This window comes from Salvelinus alpinus, chromosome 5 (genome assembly GCF_045679555.1).
Source record: "Salvelinus alpinus chromosome 5, SLU_Salpinus.1, whole genome shotgun sequence".
Classification (NCBI taxonomy): Eukaryota; Metazoa; Chordata; class Actinopteri; order Salmoniformes; family Salmonidae; genus Salvelinus; species Salvelinus alpinus.
In genome coordinates, this window is record NC_092090.1 from 93,882,922 (window position 1) to 93,902,237 (window position 19,316).

General features: G+C 41.4%; 1 protein-coding gene across 1 annotated transcript in view; it reads left to right on the forward strand.

Moving 5' to 3' along the window:
* unc5ca (unc-5 netrin receptor Ca) overlaps positions 1–19,316 on the forward strand; it is a 285,855-nt gene that overhangs the window by 192,053 nt on the left and 74,486 nt on the right. The gene's annotated exons all lie outside the window — the stretch shown is intronic.

The following is a 19,316-nucleotide window of genomic DNA, read 5'->3' on the forward strand; positions in this document are numbered from 1 at the left end:
TCCTCTTCTCCACTGGCTCTGTTATATTCTCACCTCCTTCCTCCTGCTCCTCCTCTTCTCCACTGGCTCTGTTATATTCTCACCTCCTTCCTCCTGCTCCTCCTCTTCTCCACTGGCTCTGTTATATTCTCACCTCCTTCCTCCTGCTCCTCCTCTTCTCCACTGGCTCTGTTATATTCTCACCTCCTTCCTCCTGCTCCTCCTCTTCTCCACTGGCTCTGTTATATTCTCACCTCCTTCCTCCTGCTCCTCCTCTTCTCCACTGGCTCTGTTATATTCTCACCTCCTTCCTCCTGCTCCTCCTCTTCTCCACTGGCTCTGTTATATTCTCACCTCCTTCCTCCTGCTCCTCCTCTTCTCCACTGGCTCTGTTATATTCTCAGCTCCTTCCTCCTGCTCCTCCTCTTCTCCACTGGCTCTGTTATATTCTCACCTCCTTCCTCCTGCTCCTCCTCTTCTCCACTGGCTCTGTTATATTCTCACCTCCTTCCTCCTGCTCCTCCTCTTCTCCACTGGCTCTGTTATATTCTCACCTCCTTCCTCCTGCTCCTCCTCTTCTCCACTGGCTCTGTTATATTCTCACCTCCTTCCTCCTGCTCCTCCTCTTCTCCACTGGCTCTGTTATATTCTCACCTCCTTCCTCCTGCTCCTCCTCTTCTCCACTGGCTCTGTTATATTCTCACCTCCTTCCTCCTGCTCCTCCTCTTCTCCACTGGCTCTGTTATATTCTCACCTCCTTCCTCCTGCTCCTCCTCTTCTCCACTGGCTCTGTTATATTCTCACCTCCTTCCTCCTGCTCCTCCTCTTCTCCACTGGCTCTGTTATATTCTCACCTCCTTCCTCCTGCTCCTCCTCTTCTCCACTGGCTCTGTTATATTCTCACCTCCTTCCTCCTGCTCCTCCTCTTCTCCACTGGCTCTGTTATATTCTCACCTCCTTCCTCCTGCTCCTCCTCTTCTCCACTGGCTCTGTTATATTCTCACCTCCTTCCTCCTGCTCTCATACACACGCAACATCAGCAATACACTTTTTATTTCCCCTTTATTTAACCAGGTAGGCTAGTTGAGAACACCTTTATTTAACCAGGTAGGCTAGTTGAGAACACCTTTATTTAACCAGGTAGGCTAGTTGAGAACACCTTTATTTAACCAGGTAGGCTAGTTGAGAACACCTTTATTTAACCAGGTAGGCTAGTTGAGAACACCTTTATTTAACCAGGTAGGCTAGTTGAGAACACCTTTATTTAACCAGGTAGGCTAGTTGAGAACACCTTTATTTAACCAGGTAGGCTAGTTGAGAACACCTTTATTTAACCAGGTAGGCTAGTTGAGAACACCTTTATTTAACCAGGTAGGCTAGTTGAGAACACCTTTATTTAACCAGGTAGGCTAGTTGAGAACACCTTTATTTAACCAGGTAGGCTAGTTGAGAACACCTTTATTTAACCAGGTAGGCTAGTTGAGAACACCTTTATTTAACCAGGTAGGCTAGTTGAGAACACCTTTATTTAACCAGGTAGGCTAGTTGAGAACACCTTTATTTAACCAGGTAGGCTAGTTGAGAACACCTTTATTTAACCAGGTAGGCTAGTTGAGAACACCTTTATTTAACCAGGTAGGCTAGTTGAGAACACCTTTATTTAACCAGGTAGGCTAGTTGAGAACACCTTTATTTAACCAGGTAGGCTAGTTGAGAACACCTTTATTTAACCAGGTAGGCTAGTTGAGAACACCTTTATTTAACCAGGTAGGCTAGTTGAGAACACCTTTATTTAACCAGGTAGGCTAGTTGAGAACACCTTTATTTAACCAGGTAGGCTAGTTGAGAACACCTTTATTTAACCAGGTAGGCTAGTTGAGAACACCTTTATTTAACCAGGTAGGCTAGTTGAGAACACCTTTATTTAACCAGGTAGGCTAGTTGAGAACACCTTTATTTAACCAGGTAGGCTAGTTGAGAACACCTTTATTTAACCAGGTAGGCTAGTTGAGAACACCTTTATTTAACCAGGTAGGCTAGTTGAGAACACCTTTATTTAACCAGGTAGGCTAGTTGAGAACACCTTTATTTAACCATGTAGGCTAGTTGAGAACACCTTTATTTAACCAGGTAGGCTAGTTGAGAACACCTTTATTTAACCAGGTAGGCTAGTTGAGAACACCTGTATTTAACCAGGTAGGCTAGTTGAGAACACCTTTATTTAACCAGGTAGGCTAGTTGAGAACACCTGTATTTAACCAGGTAGGCTAGTTGAGAACACCTTTATTTAACCAGGTAGGCTAGTTGAGAACACCTTTATTTAACCAGGTAGGCTAGTTGAGAACACCTTTATTTAACCAGGTAGGCTAGTTGAGAACACCTTTATTTAACCAGGTAGGCTAGTTGAGAACACCTTTATTTAACCAGGTAGGCTAGTTGAGAACACCTTTATTTAACCAGGTAGGCTAGTTGAGAACACCTTTATTTAACCAGGTAGGCTAGTTGAGAACACCTTTATTTAACCAGGTAGGCTAGTTGAGAACACCTTTATTTAACCAGGTAGGCTAGTTGAGAACACCTTTATTTAACCAGGTAGGCTAGTTGAGAACACCTTTATTTAACCAGGTAGGCTAGTTGAGAACACCTTTATTTAACCAGGTAGGCTAGTTGAGAACACCTTTATTTAACCAGGTAGGCTAGTTGAGAACACCTTTATTTAACCAGGTAGGCTAGTTGAGAACACCTTTATTTAACCAGGTAGGCTAGTTGAGAACACCTTTATTTAACCAGGTAGGCTAGTTGAGAACACCTTTATTTAACCAGGTAGGCTAGTTGAGAACACCTTTATTTAACCAGGTAGGCTAGTTGAGAACACCTTTATTTAACCAGGTAGGCTAGTTGAGAACACCTTTATTTAACCAGGTAGGCTAGTTGAGAACACCTTTATTTAACCAGGTAGGCTAGTTGAGAACACCTTTATTTAACCAGGTAGGCTAGTTGAGAACACCTTTATTTAACCAGGTAGGCTAGTTGAGAACACCTTTATTTAACCAGGTAGGCTAGTTGAGAACACCTTTATTTAACCAGGTAGGCTAGTTGAGAACACCTTTATTTAACCAGGTAGGCTAGTTGAGAACACCTTTATTTAACCAGGTAGGCTAGTTGAGAACACCTTTATTTAACCAGGTAGGCTAGTTGAGAACACCTTTATTTAACCAGGTAGGCTAGTTGAGAACACCTTTATTTAACCAGGTAGGCTAGTTGAGAACACCTTTATTTAACCAGGTAGGCTAGTTGAGAACACCTTTATTTAACCAGGTAGGCTAGTTGAGAACACCTTTATTTAACCAGGTAGGCTAGTTGAGAACACCTTTATTTAACCAGGTAGGCTAGTTGAGAACACCTTTATTTAACCAGGTAGGCTAGTTGAGAACACCTTTATTTAACCAGGTAGGCTAGTTGAGAACACCTTTATTTAACCAGGTAGGCTAGTTGAGAACACCTTTATTTAACCAGGTAGGCTAGTTGAGAACACCTTTATTTAACCAGGTAGGCTAGTTGAGAACACCTTTATTTAACCAGGTAGGCTAGTTGAGAACACCTTTATTTAACCAGGTAGGCTAGTTGAGAACACCTTTATTTAACCAGGTAGGCTAGTTGAGAACACCTTTATTTAACCAGGTAGGCTAGTTGAGAACACCTTTATTTAACCAGGTAGGCTAGTTGAGAACACCTTTATTTAACCAGGTAGGCTAGTTGAGAACACCTTTATTTAACCAGGTAGGCTAGTTGAGAACACCTTTATTTAACCAGGTAGGCTAGTTGATAACACCTTTATTTAACCAGGTAGGCTAGTTGAGAACACCTTTATTTAACCAGGTAGGCTAGTTGAGAACACCTTTATTTAACCAGGTAGGCTAGTTGAGAACACCTGTATTTAACCAGGTAGGCTAGTTGAGAACACCTTTATTTAACCAGGTAGGCTAGTTGAGAACACCTTTATTTAACCAGGTAGGCTAGTTGAGAACACCTTTATTTAACCAGGTAGGCTAGTTGAGAACACCTTTATTTAACCAGGTAGGCTAGTTGAGAACACCTGTATTTAACCAGGTAGGCTAGTTGAGAACACCTTTATTTAACCAGGTAGGCTAGTTGAGAACACCTGTATTTAACCAGGTAGGCTAGTTGAGAACACCTTTATTTAACCAGGTAGGCTAGTTGAGAACACCTTTATTTAACCAGGTAGGCTAGTTGAGAACACCTTTATTTAACCAGGTAGGCTAGTTGAGAACACCTTTATTTAACCAGGTAGGCTAGTTGAGAACACCTTTATTTAACCAGGTAGGCTAGTTGAGAACACCTTTATTTAACCAGGTAGGCTAGTTGAGAACACCTTTATTTAACCAGGTAGGCTAGTTGAGAACACCTTTATTTAACCAGGTAGGCTAGTTGAGAACACCTTTATTTAACCAGGTAGGCTAGTTGAGAACACCTTTATTTAACCAGGTAGGCTAGTTGAGAACACCTTTATTTAACCAGGTAGGCTAGTTGAGAACACCTTTATTTAACCAGGTAGGCTAGTTGAGAACACCTTTATTTAACCAGGTAGGCTAGTTGAGAACACCTTTATTTAACCAGGTAGGCTAGTTGAGAACACCTTTATTTAACCAGGTAGGCTAGTTGAGAACACCTTTATTTAACCAGGTAGGCTAGTTGAGAACACCTTTATTTAACCAGGTAGGCTAGTTGAGAACACCTTTATTTAACCAGGTAGGCTAGTTGAGAACACCTTTATTTAACCAGGTAGGCTAGTTGAGAACACCTTTATTTAACCAGGTAGGCTAGTTGAGAACACCTTTATTTAACCAGGTAGGCTAGTTGAGAACACCTTTATTTAACCAGGTAGGCTAGTTGAGAACACCTTTATTTAACCAGGTAGGCTAGTTGAGAACACCTTTATTTAACCAGGTAGGCTAGTTGAGAACACCTTTATTTAACCAGGTAGGCTAGTTGAGAACACCTTTATTTAACCAGGTAGGCTAGTTGAGAACACCTTTATTTAACCAGGTAGGCTAGTTGAGAACACCTTTATTTAACCAGGTAGGCTAGTTGAGAACACCTTTATTTAACCAGGTAGGCTAGTTGAGAACACCTTTATTTAACCAGGTAGGCTAGTTGAGAACACCTTTATTTAACCAGGTAGGCTAGTTGAGAACACCTTTATTTAACCAGGTAGGCTAGTTGAGAACACCTTTATTTAACCAGGTAGGCTAGTTGAGAACACCTTTATTTAACCAGGTAGGCTAGTTGAGAACACCTTTATTTAACCAGGTAGGCTAGTTGAGAACACCTTTATTTAACCAGGTAGGCTAGTTGAGAACACCTTTATTTAACCAGGTAGGCTAGTTGAGAACACCTTTATTTAACCAGGTAGGCTAGTTGAGAACACCTTTATTTAACCAGGTAGGCTAGTTGAGAACACCTTTATTTAACCAGGTAGGCTAGTTGAGAACACCTTTATTTAACCAGGTAGGCTAGTTGAGAACACCTTTATTTAACCAGGTAGGCTAGTTGAGAACACCTTTATTTAACCAGGTAGGCTAGTTGAGAACACCTTTATTTAACCAGGTAGGCTAGTTGTAGGCTAGTTGAGAACACCTTTATTTAACCAGGTAGGCTAGTTGAGAACAAGTTCTCATTTACAACTGTGACCTGGCCAAGATATAGCAAAGCAGTGCGACACAAACAGCAACACAGAGTTACACATGGAATAAACAAACATACAGTCAATAACACAATAGGAAAAAAAGTATATGTACAGTGTGTGCAAATGAGGTAGGATAAGGACAGACAGATATGTGTACTTACAAAACAAAGTATGCCTGTGAGCATCTACATCGAACATGTGAACGTAAAATGTTTTGTCCTGTAAATGTGTCTATTGATGATGGTGTACAGATCTGTAGAACGTTAATAGGGAGAGAAAACAATCTACGTTATTATACATTTTTGACCACAAGATGCACTATGGGCCTGATTCAGACTCAGGAAATGTATGCCTTTCCTACGTACTTCTCAGTAGTTGGTATTCAGACTTACCTAATGCAGGCGCTGGTGCTTCATTTGTAAATTGGGAGGTGCCGGAACAAAAAATGAGCTTGAGACGGTGTTGACCCAGGGGGGCTCTGAGGTACCGAAACGCATAAAACAAAAATCACCTTTATAATAAAGCATTGCATGCGTTATCAACACGTTTGCATACTGGTATAGAGCAGCAGAGTAGAGGCACTTGCAGAAATTGCAAAGGATTTTTTTGTTGTTTTGCTTTTATAAACTAATTTCATGCAATACTACATAATTTCAGATTATTGGAGACTTCTAGTAGAATATTTTTAATACCTCACAAATGATTGAAATGACAGGCTACTTGATACTGACAAACTGAGAAACTGAGATCAATAAAAACGACCTTGTCTTGAATCCATCAATTGCCTGAGCCTAGTTGTACGGAGACACACATATTGTACAATATGAAGAGGAAATGATAGTCCTAAAAAAGCTTTCCAGTTTCACTGACTCACCCAATGATGCACAGCTCACTCACCAGCGATGGCCAATGCGCTCTTGCCAAAAGCTTATCTCTCTTGTTTTTCTTTGTAAAACAATGATGTTCGCTGCATATGTCTATTTGGAAGTTGATCACTCGGTAGCCTACAGACAGATTAGATTCTTCTCTTTTCAGCAGGAGCCATTTGCTTTCCAATCTGTGTTTTCCCACGATTGTATTTGAAATATTGCAAAAGGCCTGTTTTAGCTGCATGCTATTCACTGACAGATTTGCCACTCGTTCCCAACTGTAAGCATCCCTTGCTACACACAATCCACAGCTAGGCTATTTTTAAGCTATTGATCCTCTATGACTAAATATAGGCTCACTCCAGGTGTAGAATTCAGAATGATTTAATTTATTTCTGAACAGACAGCAGTAATTCTATAACTTTGGCAAATGTATATCAATTTATCAGGGGTGTGGCACCTCCAGTACACTTCCCGCGGCTATGATTCTATAAGGAAATAAATGATGAAGTGCAACACTGTAGAGATGAGAGTTGAAGGCTCATGTCTATCAGCGCAGAGAGGGAGAGAGATCATAGAAAGTGAATAAAATTTTACAGTAGTTCTGTGAGAGACACAGGCACGCTTCTTTCTCTCACCACAGCAATGGCCACACGTTGGTCTATATAGGCTACAATATTGCACAAACCATATACCCGGGCTGGCTCCACGAGAATCAATTCTTAGAATATCAGGCATGTTTTCACATTAGGCTTTGTTTAGGGTGCAGGAGAATTAAAGAGGAGTCAAAGTTCTCTGATTGCAATGTAAAAATTATAATAAAAGCGAACAGTGAACATTATTTTTCATGCTGGATCCTGGCAAATGGGTGTCCGGAATGAAACGGTCCAAAACTGAGAGATGCCGGATCCTGTTCTGGCAGGATCCGTCCCAAATTATGCACTGGCCGGCATGTAATGTGCTCTACAGGTGTGGTAACCTTGCGCACACTGAAAAATGTACTTCAACAGCTGGAAACCCTCCCACTTGCTGGCTAAAAGATTTTCTTGTGGATTTGTCATTCAATAGGGTTTTCAGTAAATGGATCTTATTATTAAGCTCTCCCTTTAAATATGGTGTACCTTTAATTAGAATTGTGTCTACAGTCTCAGTAGAATACATTGAGAGAACGGGTTCAGAATATAGCGATCAATGAAAGAACGTTATCTAAATATATGCATATTCGTCTCCGTTTCAGCACCAATTGGTAGATTTAATAAATACTCTGATCTTGTAGTTTATTTAGGCACATTTCTGGGGTTAGGAAACTATATATGAATCATAAAAAACAGGTTTGGAGAGCCTTTGCACACTAAATATATTGATGAATTTCAATCCATGAAATATTGGAAGGGGAAAAAGTGCTATAAATATACCCTAATCCTCATTTATCATGGAACTGTATGACATGTGGCAGGCTCCAGGTTTAAACTGCTACATGTGGTCTGAGTCCCATAATGATTCAAATAGACTACGTGTCCTAAATTACTACACAACGTTGGTCTAATAAATATTGGTCTAATATGATCCACTAATGCTAGCGAACTTCAGGAACACCTACACTGACTTGACAGAGGAAAGAAAGGTCAACAGAATGGAATTATGCAAAATGTAGGCTACAAATTGAAAGTAAACTAACACTAAAGTCATAACACAATGGTGATAGGCCTGATCACTGACAACGATGAGACAGCCTATAGGGAGGAGCTCAGAGTCCTGGCAGTGTGGTGCCAGGACAACAACCTCTCCCTAAACGTGATCAAGACAAAGGAGCTGATTGTGGACTACAGGAAAAGGAGAGCCAAGCACTCCCCCATTTTCATCGACCGGTCTGTAGTGGAGCAGGTCGAGAGCGTCAAGTTCCTTGTTGTCCACATCACCAACAAACTATCATGGTCCAAACACACCAAGACATTCGTGAAGAGGACATGACAACCCCTGTTCCCTTCAGGAGACAGAAAATATTTGGCATGGGTCCTCAGAAGTTTGGCCGGGGTAGACCGTCATTGTAAATAAGAATTTGTTCTTAACTGACTTGCCTAGTTAAATAAAAGTTAAATAATATACTGTATATTTTTTTTAAATAGTGCCTGTAAACACACAGTCCAGTTTAAAGTAAAAGATGGCAGGCCCGTGTGGCAAAGGGCTTATTTGCATATAGGGCTATTGTAGCTCTGATTGGCTATGGCAATTTTATTTACTGCAGTGTCTATTAATTGTCCAACTGCACGTCCTCATTCCCACTCTATATTGCTATAAAATTTTCACCAATGCCTTACTCTGTCATTCCGAAAAATTCTATGAATTTATGAAAACATGAAAAGGACAATATCTAAGTGCTCACTTGTATTTAAAAAAGGCGTCATATTCTTCCTGTGGGTGTATGTGAACAGATTTTAATAATATTTAATGTGCTAAAACGCTGTCAGTTCCACTTTAAGTGCAAGGTCAAAATACGCATAGCGAGAAGTGCATAAAAAGGGAATTACGTTCCATTTACGCTACCTTGGGTCAGAATTACCCCCCATATGGAACAGTTTTCCTATACGGTGGCCGTATTAGGCCTCAGATTGAGGCTGTCCTAATATGGACATCCTATTTCACTGTAGAAGCTTCACATCAAACTTAAACAATTAAGGTCAATACCTGAGTTATAGACCATGTTTTCAGGAAGTTTATAGAAAAGATAGTGACAAATGATGACGATCATGAGCTAGCGTAACTACGTATGAGCTAGCGTAACTACGTATGAGCTAGCGTAACTACGTATGAGCTAGCATAATTACCAAGAGCTGACGTAATTACAAACCCTCCAGAATTGTTGAGATTTTTGACAGCGCTGTACCTATATCATGAGCGTTAGAATTAGCAAAGTCTAGCGCTGTTCCTATATCCTGAGTGTTAGCCTTAGGAAAGCCTAGCGCTGTCCCTATATCATGAACATTAGCCTTAGGAAAGCCTAGCGCTGTTCCTATATCATGAGCGTTAGCCTTAGGAAAGCCTAGCGCTGTATCTATATCATGAGCGTTAGCCTTAGCATGCATTTACATGATCACTGTGATTGATGGTCATAGGATCCGTCTGTTCATATTTCTTGGCTGCACAGCGCTGCTGCCCATAGTTTAAATGCTCTCATTGGGCTTGTGAGATCCAGCCGCTGCATTAAGTCCCAGCTAGATGGATGGGGAGTATACTCTGAATATAAAACCCATAACAGTATAGATTCAGCCTCGTTTCCCCAGATTGATTTTTGTGCTTTTAGAGGCTTGAGCCCTGTCTATGTCTGCACTAATAACAGTTTCCTCCAATATTTAGGAGAAATCCATGAGGCTTAAAAGCCTGCAATGCTTCTAATATGATCCTGAAAGCAATACGTATGTAGACCTCATCATCCCACTCTAATGGGTCCATACACTTTGCATCTAGATTGGTGCTTTAATATGTTTGCTTTGGAGAAAAAAAAACAGTTTCTGTTGGATTTTGTTGGATTCTATTAGATTGCATCCAGGCTTTGAATAGTTTGTGTATAGGCTGCCTCTAGTATGCCTCTATACAATTACGTTCTTCCCAAAACGTAATTGTCTCTTAACTATTCTTATCATTACTTGTTATTATTTCTCTAGTCCATGTCCATGAAATTAGACGTAACTTTACGCTGGGAGGAGTTCATAAAAATCAGATTTTTGGGGGGGGGTGCTTGAAAATGTTGAAAACGAGTGGAGTTGAGTAGTGCTCAATGTCTCTGATAGTGCTGTATAATTGACTTTTCTCCGGCTACTGCACCTACAGGCACTTTCCTGCTGTCTTCCTCTTTCCCATCTAAAGTTTTCCCATTATAAAACCTGAGTAGTTGAAATCCACTTGACCTCCGTCTGCCTCACCTCAAGTATTTTCCTCTCTCGTCCATTTCTCTGTGTTTGATTTAAGGAGCTTTTGTTGCTTTGCTCTCAGACAGATGCCATTTTTCATCGACCGAGTGTACTAGACAACAAGCACTGTATTAGCATAGAAAACATTCCTTTACTCTGTGCCTATTTCACTTGTGTTTCCTATGAGTCTTGGTTGGAGTTTATTTCAGATGATTCAGATTGAATGAAACACATTTTAAAGACAACTGTACATGTCCAACGCTGCATCATGGCATTGCTTGGTAGTGGTTTGGTACAGTAGTACCACACAAAGTAGAAACACAGTTAAACCTGTATACCGACTTTCAACACAGCGAAATGCAAAAAGGTTCAGTTAAATGCAAGTGGGTTCGTTAAGTGGGTTAAGGTTAGAATTACCAGTGTGATAGGGTTAGTCTTACCAGTGGGTTAGGGTTAGTCTTACCAGTGGGTTAGGGTTAGTCTCATCAGTGGGTTAGGGTTAGTTTTACTAGTGGGTTAGGGTTAGTCTTATCAGTGGGTTAGGGTTAGTCTTACTAGTGGGTTAGGGTTAGTTTTACAAGTGGGTTAGGGTTAGTCTTACCAGTGGGTTAGGGTTAGTCTTACTAGTGGGTTAGGGTTAGTCTTACCAGTGGGTTAGGGTTAGTATCATCAGTGGGTTAGGGTTAGTCTTACCAGTGGGTTAGGGTTAGTCTTACCAGTGGGTTAGGGCTAGTCTTACTAGTGGGTTAGGGTTAGTCTTACTAGTGGGTTAGGGTTAGTCTTACTAGTGGGTTAGGGTTAGTTTTACCAGTGGGTTAGGGTTAGTCTTACTAGTGGGTTAGGGTTAGTTTTATCAGTGGGTTAGGGTTAGTTTTACTAGTGGGTTAGGGTTAGTCTTACCAGTGGGTTAGGGTTAGTCTTACCAGTGGGTTAGGGTTAGTCTTACCAGTGGGTTAGGGTTAGTCTTACTAGTGGGTTAGGGTTAGTCTTACTAGTGGGTTAGGGTTAGTTTTATCAGTGGGTTAGGGTTAGTCTTACCAGTGGGTTAGGGTTAGTTTTACTAGTGGGTTAGGGTTAGTTTTATCAGTGGGTTAGGGTTAGTTTTACCAGTGGGTTAGGGTTAGTTTTATCAGTGGGTTAGGGTTAGTCTTATCAGTGGGTTAGGGTTAGTTTTACCAGTGGGTTAGGGTTAGTCTTACCAGTGGGTTAGGGTTAGTTTTATCAGTGGGTTAGGGTTAGTTTTACTAGTGGGTTAGGGTTAGTTTTATCAGTGGGTTAGGGTTAGTCTTATCAGTGGGTTAGGGTTAGTCTTACCAGTGGGTTAGGGTTAGTTTTATCAGTGGGTTAGGGTTAGTCTTACCAGTGGGTTAGGGTTAGTTTTACCAGTGGGTTAGGGTTAGTTTTATCAGTGGGTTAGGGTTAGTCTTATCAGTGGGTTAGGGTTAGTTTTACCAGTGGGTTAGGGTTAGTCTTACCAGTGGGTTAGGGTTAGTTTTATCAGTGGGTTAGGGTTAGTTTTACTAGTGGGTTAGGGTTAGTTTTATCAGTGGGTTAGGGTTAGTCTTATCAGTGGGTTAGGGTTAGTCTTACCAGTGGGTTAGGGTTAGTTTTATCAGTGGGTTAGGGTTAGTCTTACCAGTGGGTTAGGGTTAGTCTTACCAGTGGGTTAGGGTTAGTCTTATCAGTGGGTTAGGGTTAGTCTTACCAGTGGGTTAGGGTTAGTCTTACTAGTGGGATAGGGTTAGTCTTACCAGTGGGTTAGGGTTAGTTTTATCAGTGGGTTAGGGTTAGTTTTATCAGTGGGTTAGGGTTAGTCTTACTAGTGGGATAGGGTTAGTCTTACCAGTGGATTAGGGTTAGTCTTACTAGTGGGATAGGGTTAGTCTTACCAGTGGGTTAGGGTTAGTTTTACTAGTGGGTTAGGGTTAGTCTTACTAGTGGGTTAGGGTTAGTCTTACTAGTGGGTTAGGGCTAGTCTTATCAGTGGATTAGGGTTAGTTTTATCAGTGGGTTAGAGTTAGTTTTACCAGTGGGTTAGGGTTAGTCTTACCAGTGGGTTAGGGTTAGTCTTATCAGTGGGTTAGGGTTAGTTTTACTAGTGGGTTAGGGTTGGTCTTATCAGTGCGTTAGGGTTAGTCTTACCAGTGGGTTAGGGTTAGTCTTACCAGTGGGTTAGGGTTAGTCTTACCAGTGGGTTAGGGTTAGTCTTACCAGTGCGTTAGGGTTAGTCTTACCAGTGCGTTAGGGTTAGTCTTACCAGTGGGTTAGGGTTAGTATCATCAGTGGGTTAGGGTTAGTTTTACCAGTGGGTTAGGGTTAGTTTTACTAGTGGGTTAGGGTTAGTCTTACTAGTGGGTAAGGGTTAGTCTTATCAGTGGGTTAGGGTTAGTCTTACTAGTGGGTTAGGGTTAGTCTTACCAGTGGGTTAGGGTTAGTCTTACCAGTGGGTTAGGGTTAGTCTTACTAGTGGGTTAGGGTTAGTTTTACTAGTGGGTTAGGGTTAGTTTTATCAGTGGGTTAGGGTTAGTCTTACTAGTGGGTTAGGGTTAGTCTTACTAGTGGGTTAGGGTTAGTATCATCAGTGGGTTAGGGTTAGTCTTACCAGTGGGTTAGGGTTAGTTTTACCAGTGGGTTAGGGTTAGTCTTACCAGTGGGTTAGGGTTAGTATCATCAGTGGGTTAGGGTTAGTCTTACCAGTGGGTTAGGGTTAGTCTCATCAGTGGGTTAGGGTTAGTTTTACTAGTGGGTTAGGGTTAGTCTCATCAGTGGGTTAGGGTTAGTTTTACCAGTGGGTTAGGGTTAGTTTTACTAGTTGGTTAGGGTTAGTCTTACTAGTGGGTAAGGGTTAGTCTTATCAGTGGGTTAGGGTTAGTCTTACTAGTGGGATAGGGTTAGTCTTACCAGTGGGTTAGGGTTAGTCTTACCAGTGGGTTAGGGTTAGTCTTACTAGTGGGTTAGGGTTAGTCTTACCAGTGGGTTAGGGTTAGTCTTACCAGTGGGTTCGGGTTAGTCTTACCAGTGGGTTAGGGTTAGTTTTACTAGTGGGTTAGGGTTGGTCTTACTAGTGGGTTAGGGTTAGTCTTATCAGTTGGTTAGGGTTAGTTTTACTAGTGGGTTAGGGTTAGTTTTACCAGTGGGTTAGGGTTAGTTTTACTAGTGGGTTAGGGTTAGTCTCATCAGTGGGTTAGGGTTAGTCTTACTAGTGGGTTAGGGTTAGTTTTACTAGTGGGTTAGGGTTAGTCTTACCAGTGGGTAAGGGTTAGTTTTACTAGTGGGTTAGGGTTAGTTTTACTAGTGGGTTAGGGTTAGTCTTATCAGTGGGTTTGGGTTAGTTTTACTAGTGGGTTAGGGTTAGTCTTACCAGTGGGTAAGGGTTAGTTTTACTAGTGGGTTAGGGTTAGTTTTACTAGTGGGTTAGGGTTAGTTTTACCAGTGGGTTAGGGTTAGTCTTACCAGTGGGTAAGGGTTAGTTTTACTAGTGGGTTAGGGTTAGTTTTACTAGTGGGTTAGGGTTAGTTTTACCAGTGGGTTAGGGTTAGTCTTACCAGTGGGTTAGGGTTAGTCTTACTAGTGTGATAGGGTTAGTCTTATCAGTGGGTTAGGGTTAGTCTTATCAGTGGGTTAGGGTTAGTTTTACTAGTGGGTTAGGGTTAATTTTATCAGTGGGTTTGGGTTAGTTTTACTAGTGGGTTAGGGTTAGTCTTACCAGTGGGTAAGGGTTAGTTTTACTAGTGGGTTAGGGTTAGTCTTACTAGTGGGTTAGGGTTAGTTTTACCAGTGGGTTAGGGTTAGTCTTATCAGTGTGTTAGGGTTAGTTTTACTAGTGGGTTAGGGTTAGTCTTACTAGTGGGTTAGGGTTAGTCTTACTAGTGGGTTAGGGTTAGTTTTACTAGTGGGTTAGGGTTAGTCTTACCAGTGGGTATGGGTTAGTTTTACTAGTGGGTTAGGGTTAGTTTTACCAGTGGGTTAGGGTTAGTCTTATCAGTGTGTTAGGGTTAGTTTTACCAGTGGGTTAGGGTTAGTCTTACTAGTGGGTTAGGGTTAGTCTTACTAGTGATTTAGGGTTAGTCTTACTAGTGGGTTAGGGTTAGTCTTATCAGTGGGTTAGGGTTCGTTTTACTAGTGGGTTAGGGTTAGTCTTATCAGTGGGTTAGGGTTAGTTTTACTAGTGGGTTAGGGTTAGTCTTATCAGTGGGTTAGGGTTAGTTTTACTAGTGGGTTAGGGTTAGTCTTACTAGTGGGTTAGGGTTAGTCTTATCAGTGGGTTAGGGTTAGTCTTACTAGAGGGTTAGGGTTAGTCTTACCAGTGGGTTAGGGTTAGTTTTACTATTGGGTTAGGGTTAGTTTTACCAGTGGATTAGGGTTAGTTTTATCAGTGGGTTTGGGTTAGTTTTACTAGTGGGTTAGGGTTAGTCTTACCAGTGGGTAAGGGTTAGTTTTACTAGTGGGTTAGGGTTAGTTTTACTAGTGGGTTAGGGTTAGTCTTATCAGTGGGTTTGGGTTCGTTTTACTAGTGGGTTAGGGTTAGTCTTATCAGTGGGTTAGGGTTAGTTTTACTAGTGGGTTAGGGTTAGTCTTATCAGTGGGTTAGGGTTAGTTTTACTAGTGGGTTAGGGTTAGTCTTACTAGTGGGTTAGGGTTAGTCTTACCAGTGGGTAAGGGTTAGTTTTACTAGTGGGTTAGGGTTAGTTTTACTAGTGGGTTAGGGTTAGTTTTACTAGTGGGTTAGGGATAGTTTTACCAGTGGGTTAGGGTTAGTCTTACCAGTGGGTTAGGGTTAGTCTTACCAGTGGGTTAGGGTTAGTCTTATCAGTGGGTTAGGGTTAGTCTTATCAGTGGGTTAGGGTTAGTTTTACTAGTGGGTTAGGGTTAGTCTTATCAGTGGGTTTGGGTTAGTTTTACTAGTGGGTTAGGGTTAGTCTTACCAGTGGGTAAGGGTTAGTTTTACTAGTGGGTTAGGGTTAGTCTTACTAGTGGGTTAGGGTTAGTTTTACCAGTGGGTTAGGGTTAGTCTTATCAGTGTGTTAGGGTTAGTTTTACTAGTGGGTTAGGGTTAGTTTTACCAGTGGGTAAGGGTTAGTCTTACCAGTGGGTTAGGGTTAGTCTTGTTAGGGTTTGTTTTACTAGTGGGTTAGGGTTAGTCTTACCAGTGGGTAAGGGTTAGTTTTACCAGTGGGTTAGGGTTAGTTTTACTATTGGGTTAGGGTTAGTTTTACCAGTGGGTTAGGGTTAGTTTTACTATTGGGTTAGGGTTAGTTTTACCAGTGGGTTAGGGTTAGTTTTACTATTGGGTTAGGGTTAGTTTTACCAGTGGGTTAGGGTTAGTTTTACTATTGGGTTAGGGTTAGTTTTACCAGTGGGTTAGGGTTAGTTTTACTATTGGGTTAGGGTTAGTTTTACCAGTGGGTTAGGGTTAGTTTTACTATTGGGTTAGGGTTAGTTTTACTAGTGGGTTAGGGTTAGTTTTACTATTGGGTTAGGGTTAGTTTTACTATTGGGTTCGGGTTAGTCTTACCAGTGGGTTAGGGTTAGTCTTACCAGTGGGTTAGGGTTAGTTTTACTAGTGGGTTAGGGTTAGTTTTACTATTGGGTTCGGGTTAGTCTTACCAGTGGATTAGGGTTAGTTTTACTAGTGGGTTAGGGTTAGTTTTACTAGTGGGTTAGGGTTAGTCTTACCAGTGGATTAGGGTTAGTTTTACTAGTGGGTTCGGGTTAGTCTTACCAGTGGGTTAGGGTTAGTCTTACCAGTGGGTTAGGGTTAGTTTTACCAGTGGGTTAGGGTTAGTCTTACCAGTGGGTTAGGGTTAGTTTTACTAGTGGGTTAGGGTTAGTTTTACTAGTGGGTTAGGGTTAGTCTTACCAGTGGATTAGGGTTAGTTTTACTAGTGGGTTCGGGTTAGTCTTACCAGTGGGTTAGGGTTAGTCTTACCAGTGGGTTAGGGTTAGTCTTATCAGTGCGTTAGGGTTAGTCTTACCAGTGGGTTAGGGTTAGTTTTACCAGTGGGTTAGGGTTAGTCTTACCAGTGGGTTAGGGTTAGTCTTATCAGTGGGTTAGGGTTGGTCTTATCAGTGTGTTAGGGTTAGTCTTACCAGTGGGTTAGGGTTAGTTTTACCAGTGGGTTAGGGTTAGTCTTATCAGTGGGTTAGGGTTAGTCTCATCAGTGGGTTAGGGTTAGTCTTACCAGTGGGTTTGGGTTAGTCTTACCAGTGGGTTAGGGTTAGTCTTACTAGTGGGTTAGGGTTAGTTTTACTAGTGGGTTAGGGTTAGTCTTACCAGTGGGTTAGGGTTAGTCTTACTAGTGGTTTAGGGTTTGTCTTACTAGTGGGTTAGGGTTAGTCTTACCAGTGGGTTAGGGTTAGTCTTACTAGTGGTTTAGGGTTTGTCTTACTAGTGGGTTAGGGTTAGTCTTATCAGTGGGTTAGGGTTAGTTTTACTAGTGGGTTAGGGTTAGTCTTACCAGTGGGTTAGGGTTAGTCTTACTAGTGGTTTAGGGTTTGTCTTACTAGTGGGTTAGGGTTAGTCTTATCAGTGGGTTAGGGTTAGTCTTACCAGTGGGTTAGGGTTAGTTTTACCAGTGGGTTAGGGTTAGAATTACCAGTGGGTTAGGGTTAGTCTTATCAGTGGGTTAGGGTTAGAATTATCAGTGGGTTCGGGTTAGTCTTACCAGTGGGTTCGGGTTAGTCTTACCAGTGGGTTAGGGTTAGAATTATCAGTGGGTTAGGGTTAGTTTTACTAGTGGGTTAGGGTTAGTCTTACTAGTGGGTTAGGGTTAGTCTTATCAGTGGGTTAGGGTTAGAATTATCAGTGGGTTAGGGCAGGTTTTACTAGTGGGTTAGGGTTAGTCTTACTAGTGGGTTAGGGTTAGTCTTATCAGTGGGTTAGGGTTAGAATTATCAGTGGGTTAGGGTTAGTTTTACTAGTGGGTAAGGGTTAGTTTTACTAGTGGGTTCGGGTTAGTCTTACCAGTGGGTTAGGGTTAGTTTTACAAGTGGGTTAGGGTTGGTCTTATCAGTGGGTTAGGGTTAGTTTTACTAGTGGGTTAGGGTTGGTCTTACCAGTGGGTTAGGGTTAGTTTTACTAGTGGGTTAGGGTTGGGCTTATCAGTGGGTTAGGGTTAGTTTTACCAGTGGGTTAGGGTTAGTTTTACTATTGGGTTAGGGTTAGTTTTACCAGTGGGTTAGGGTTAGTTTTACTATTGGGTTAGGGTTAGTTTTACTAGTGGGTTAGGGTTAGTTTTACCAGTGGGTTAGGGTTAGTTTTACTAGTAGGTTAGGGTTAGTGTTTTTTTTTTTTAATTCAACCTTAATTTAACTAGGCAAGTCAGTTAAGAACAGATTCTTATTTACAATGACGGCCTACAAAAAGGCAAAAGGCCTCCTGCGGGGACGGGGGCTGGGATTAAAAATAAAAACATAAATACAATATAAATATAGGACAAAACACACATCACAACAGGAGAGACAGCGCTACATAAGAGAACTAAGACAACAACATAACAAGGCAGCAACACATGACAACACCGCATGGTAGCAACACAACATAACAGCAACATGGTAGCCACACAACATGGTAGCAGCACAAAACATGGTACACACATTATTGGGCACAGACAACAGCACAAAGGGCAAGAAGGTAGAGACAACAATACATCACGCAAAGCAGCCACAACTGTCAGTAAGAGTGTCCATGTTACAAGAGTGAATTTACAGTACATGAAGGATGATATTTCTCATGTACACAACATTGAGTCCTAATACCAAGAACTGCAGATTTAGTGAAGAAATGTTGTTAGGGAATGGTGCCCTGTGAAAGGAAGGTATTTTGTAGTGGTCAGAAGACTTTAATAGAATAGGTTTGTCTTTTGGGAGCCTATCTATAAAATAAAGGTTCCTTAGCCTAGACACTTTGACTGCAAAGAAGAGCTATACTTTCTACTGTACATTGACAGTTTTTCATAGTTACACCATATGTACGGTAGATAAATTGGCTACCAAAGTATACACTGCTTCCCTTGTGGTGAGCTGACTAGTGGACACAGAGGTTTAGGAGTGGTTGTGCTAGTTTTAGCTAGCTACTCTATAGACTGTCTCAGCGCTGACAACACTTTTGCCACTGAGGAAAGTAGCGTATAAAGGTCTCTATTTCTCATTGGTTTATGTCCTGTATTTTCCCTCTCTGACTTCAATCCCTCTATTTCTCATTGGTTTATGTTCTGTATTTTCCCTCTCTGACTTCAGCAACTCTATTTCTCATTGGTTTATGTCCTGTATTTTCCCTCTCTGACTTCAGTCCCTCTATTTCTCATTGGTTTATGTCCTGTATTTTCCCTCTCTGACTTCAGTCCCTCTATTTCTAATGGTTTATATGCTGTATTTTCCCTCTCTGACTTCAGTCCCTCTATTTCTCATTGGTTTATATCCTGTATTTTCCCTCTCTGACTTCAGTCCTTCTATTTCTCATTGGTTTATGTCCTGTATTTTCCCTCTCTGACTTCAGTCCCTCTATTTCTCATTGTTTTATGTCCTGTATTTTCCCTCTCTGACTTCAGTCCCTCTATTTCTCATTGGTTTATATCCTGTATTTTCCCTCTCTGACTTCAGTCCCTCTATTTCTCATTGGTTTATGTCTAGTTGTTATAAACTCCTTTCCCCTTTTTTATTTAAATGTTACGGTGTCCATATTAGTCCTGCTGAGATTGAGGCTGTCCTACTATGGACACCTTACACTGTCTTTCATCTTCTTCTCGTGTTGTTTTTTTAGAATAGGCAACCTGTTATTATACTTGTTTTCCGCATCAAGTTCAATATCATCATCATTGTCTGTCTACAGTGTGATTGTATTGTGATGTGTGC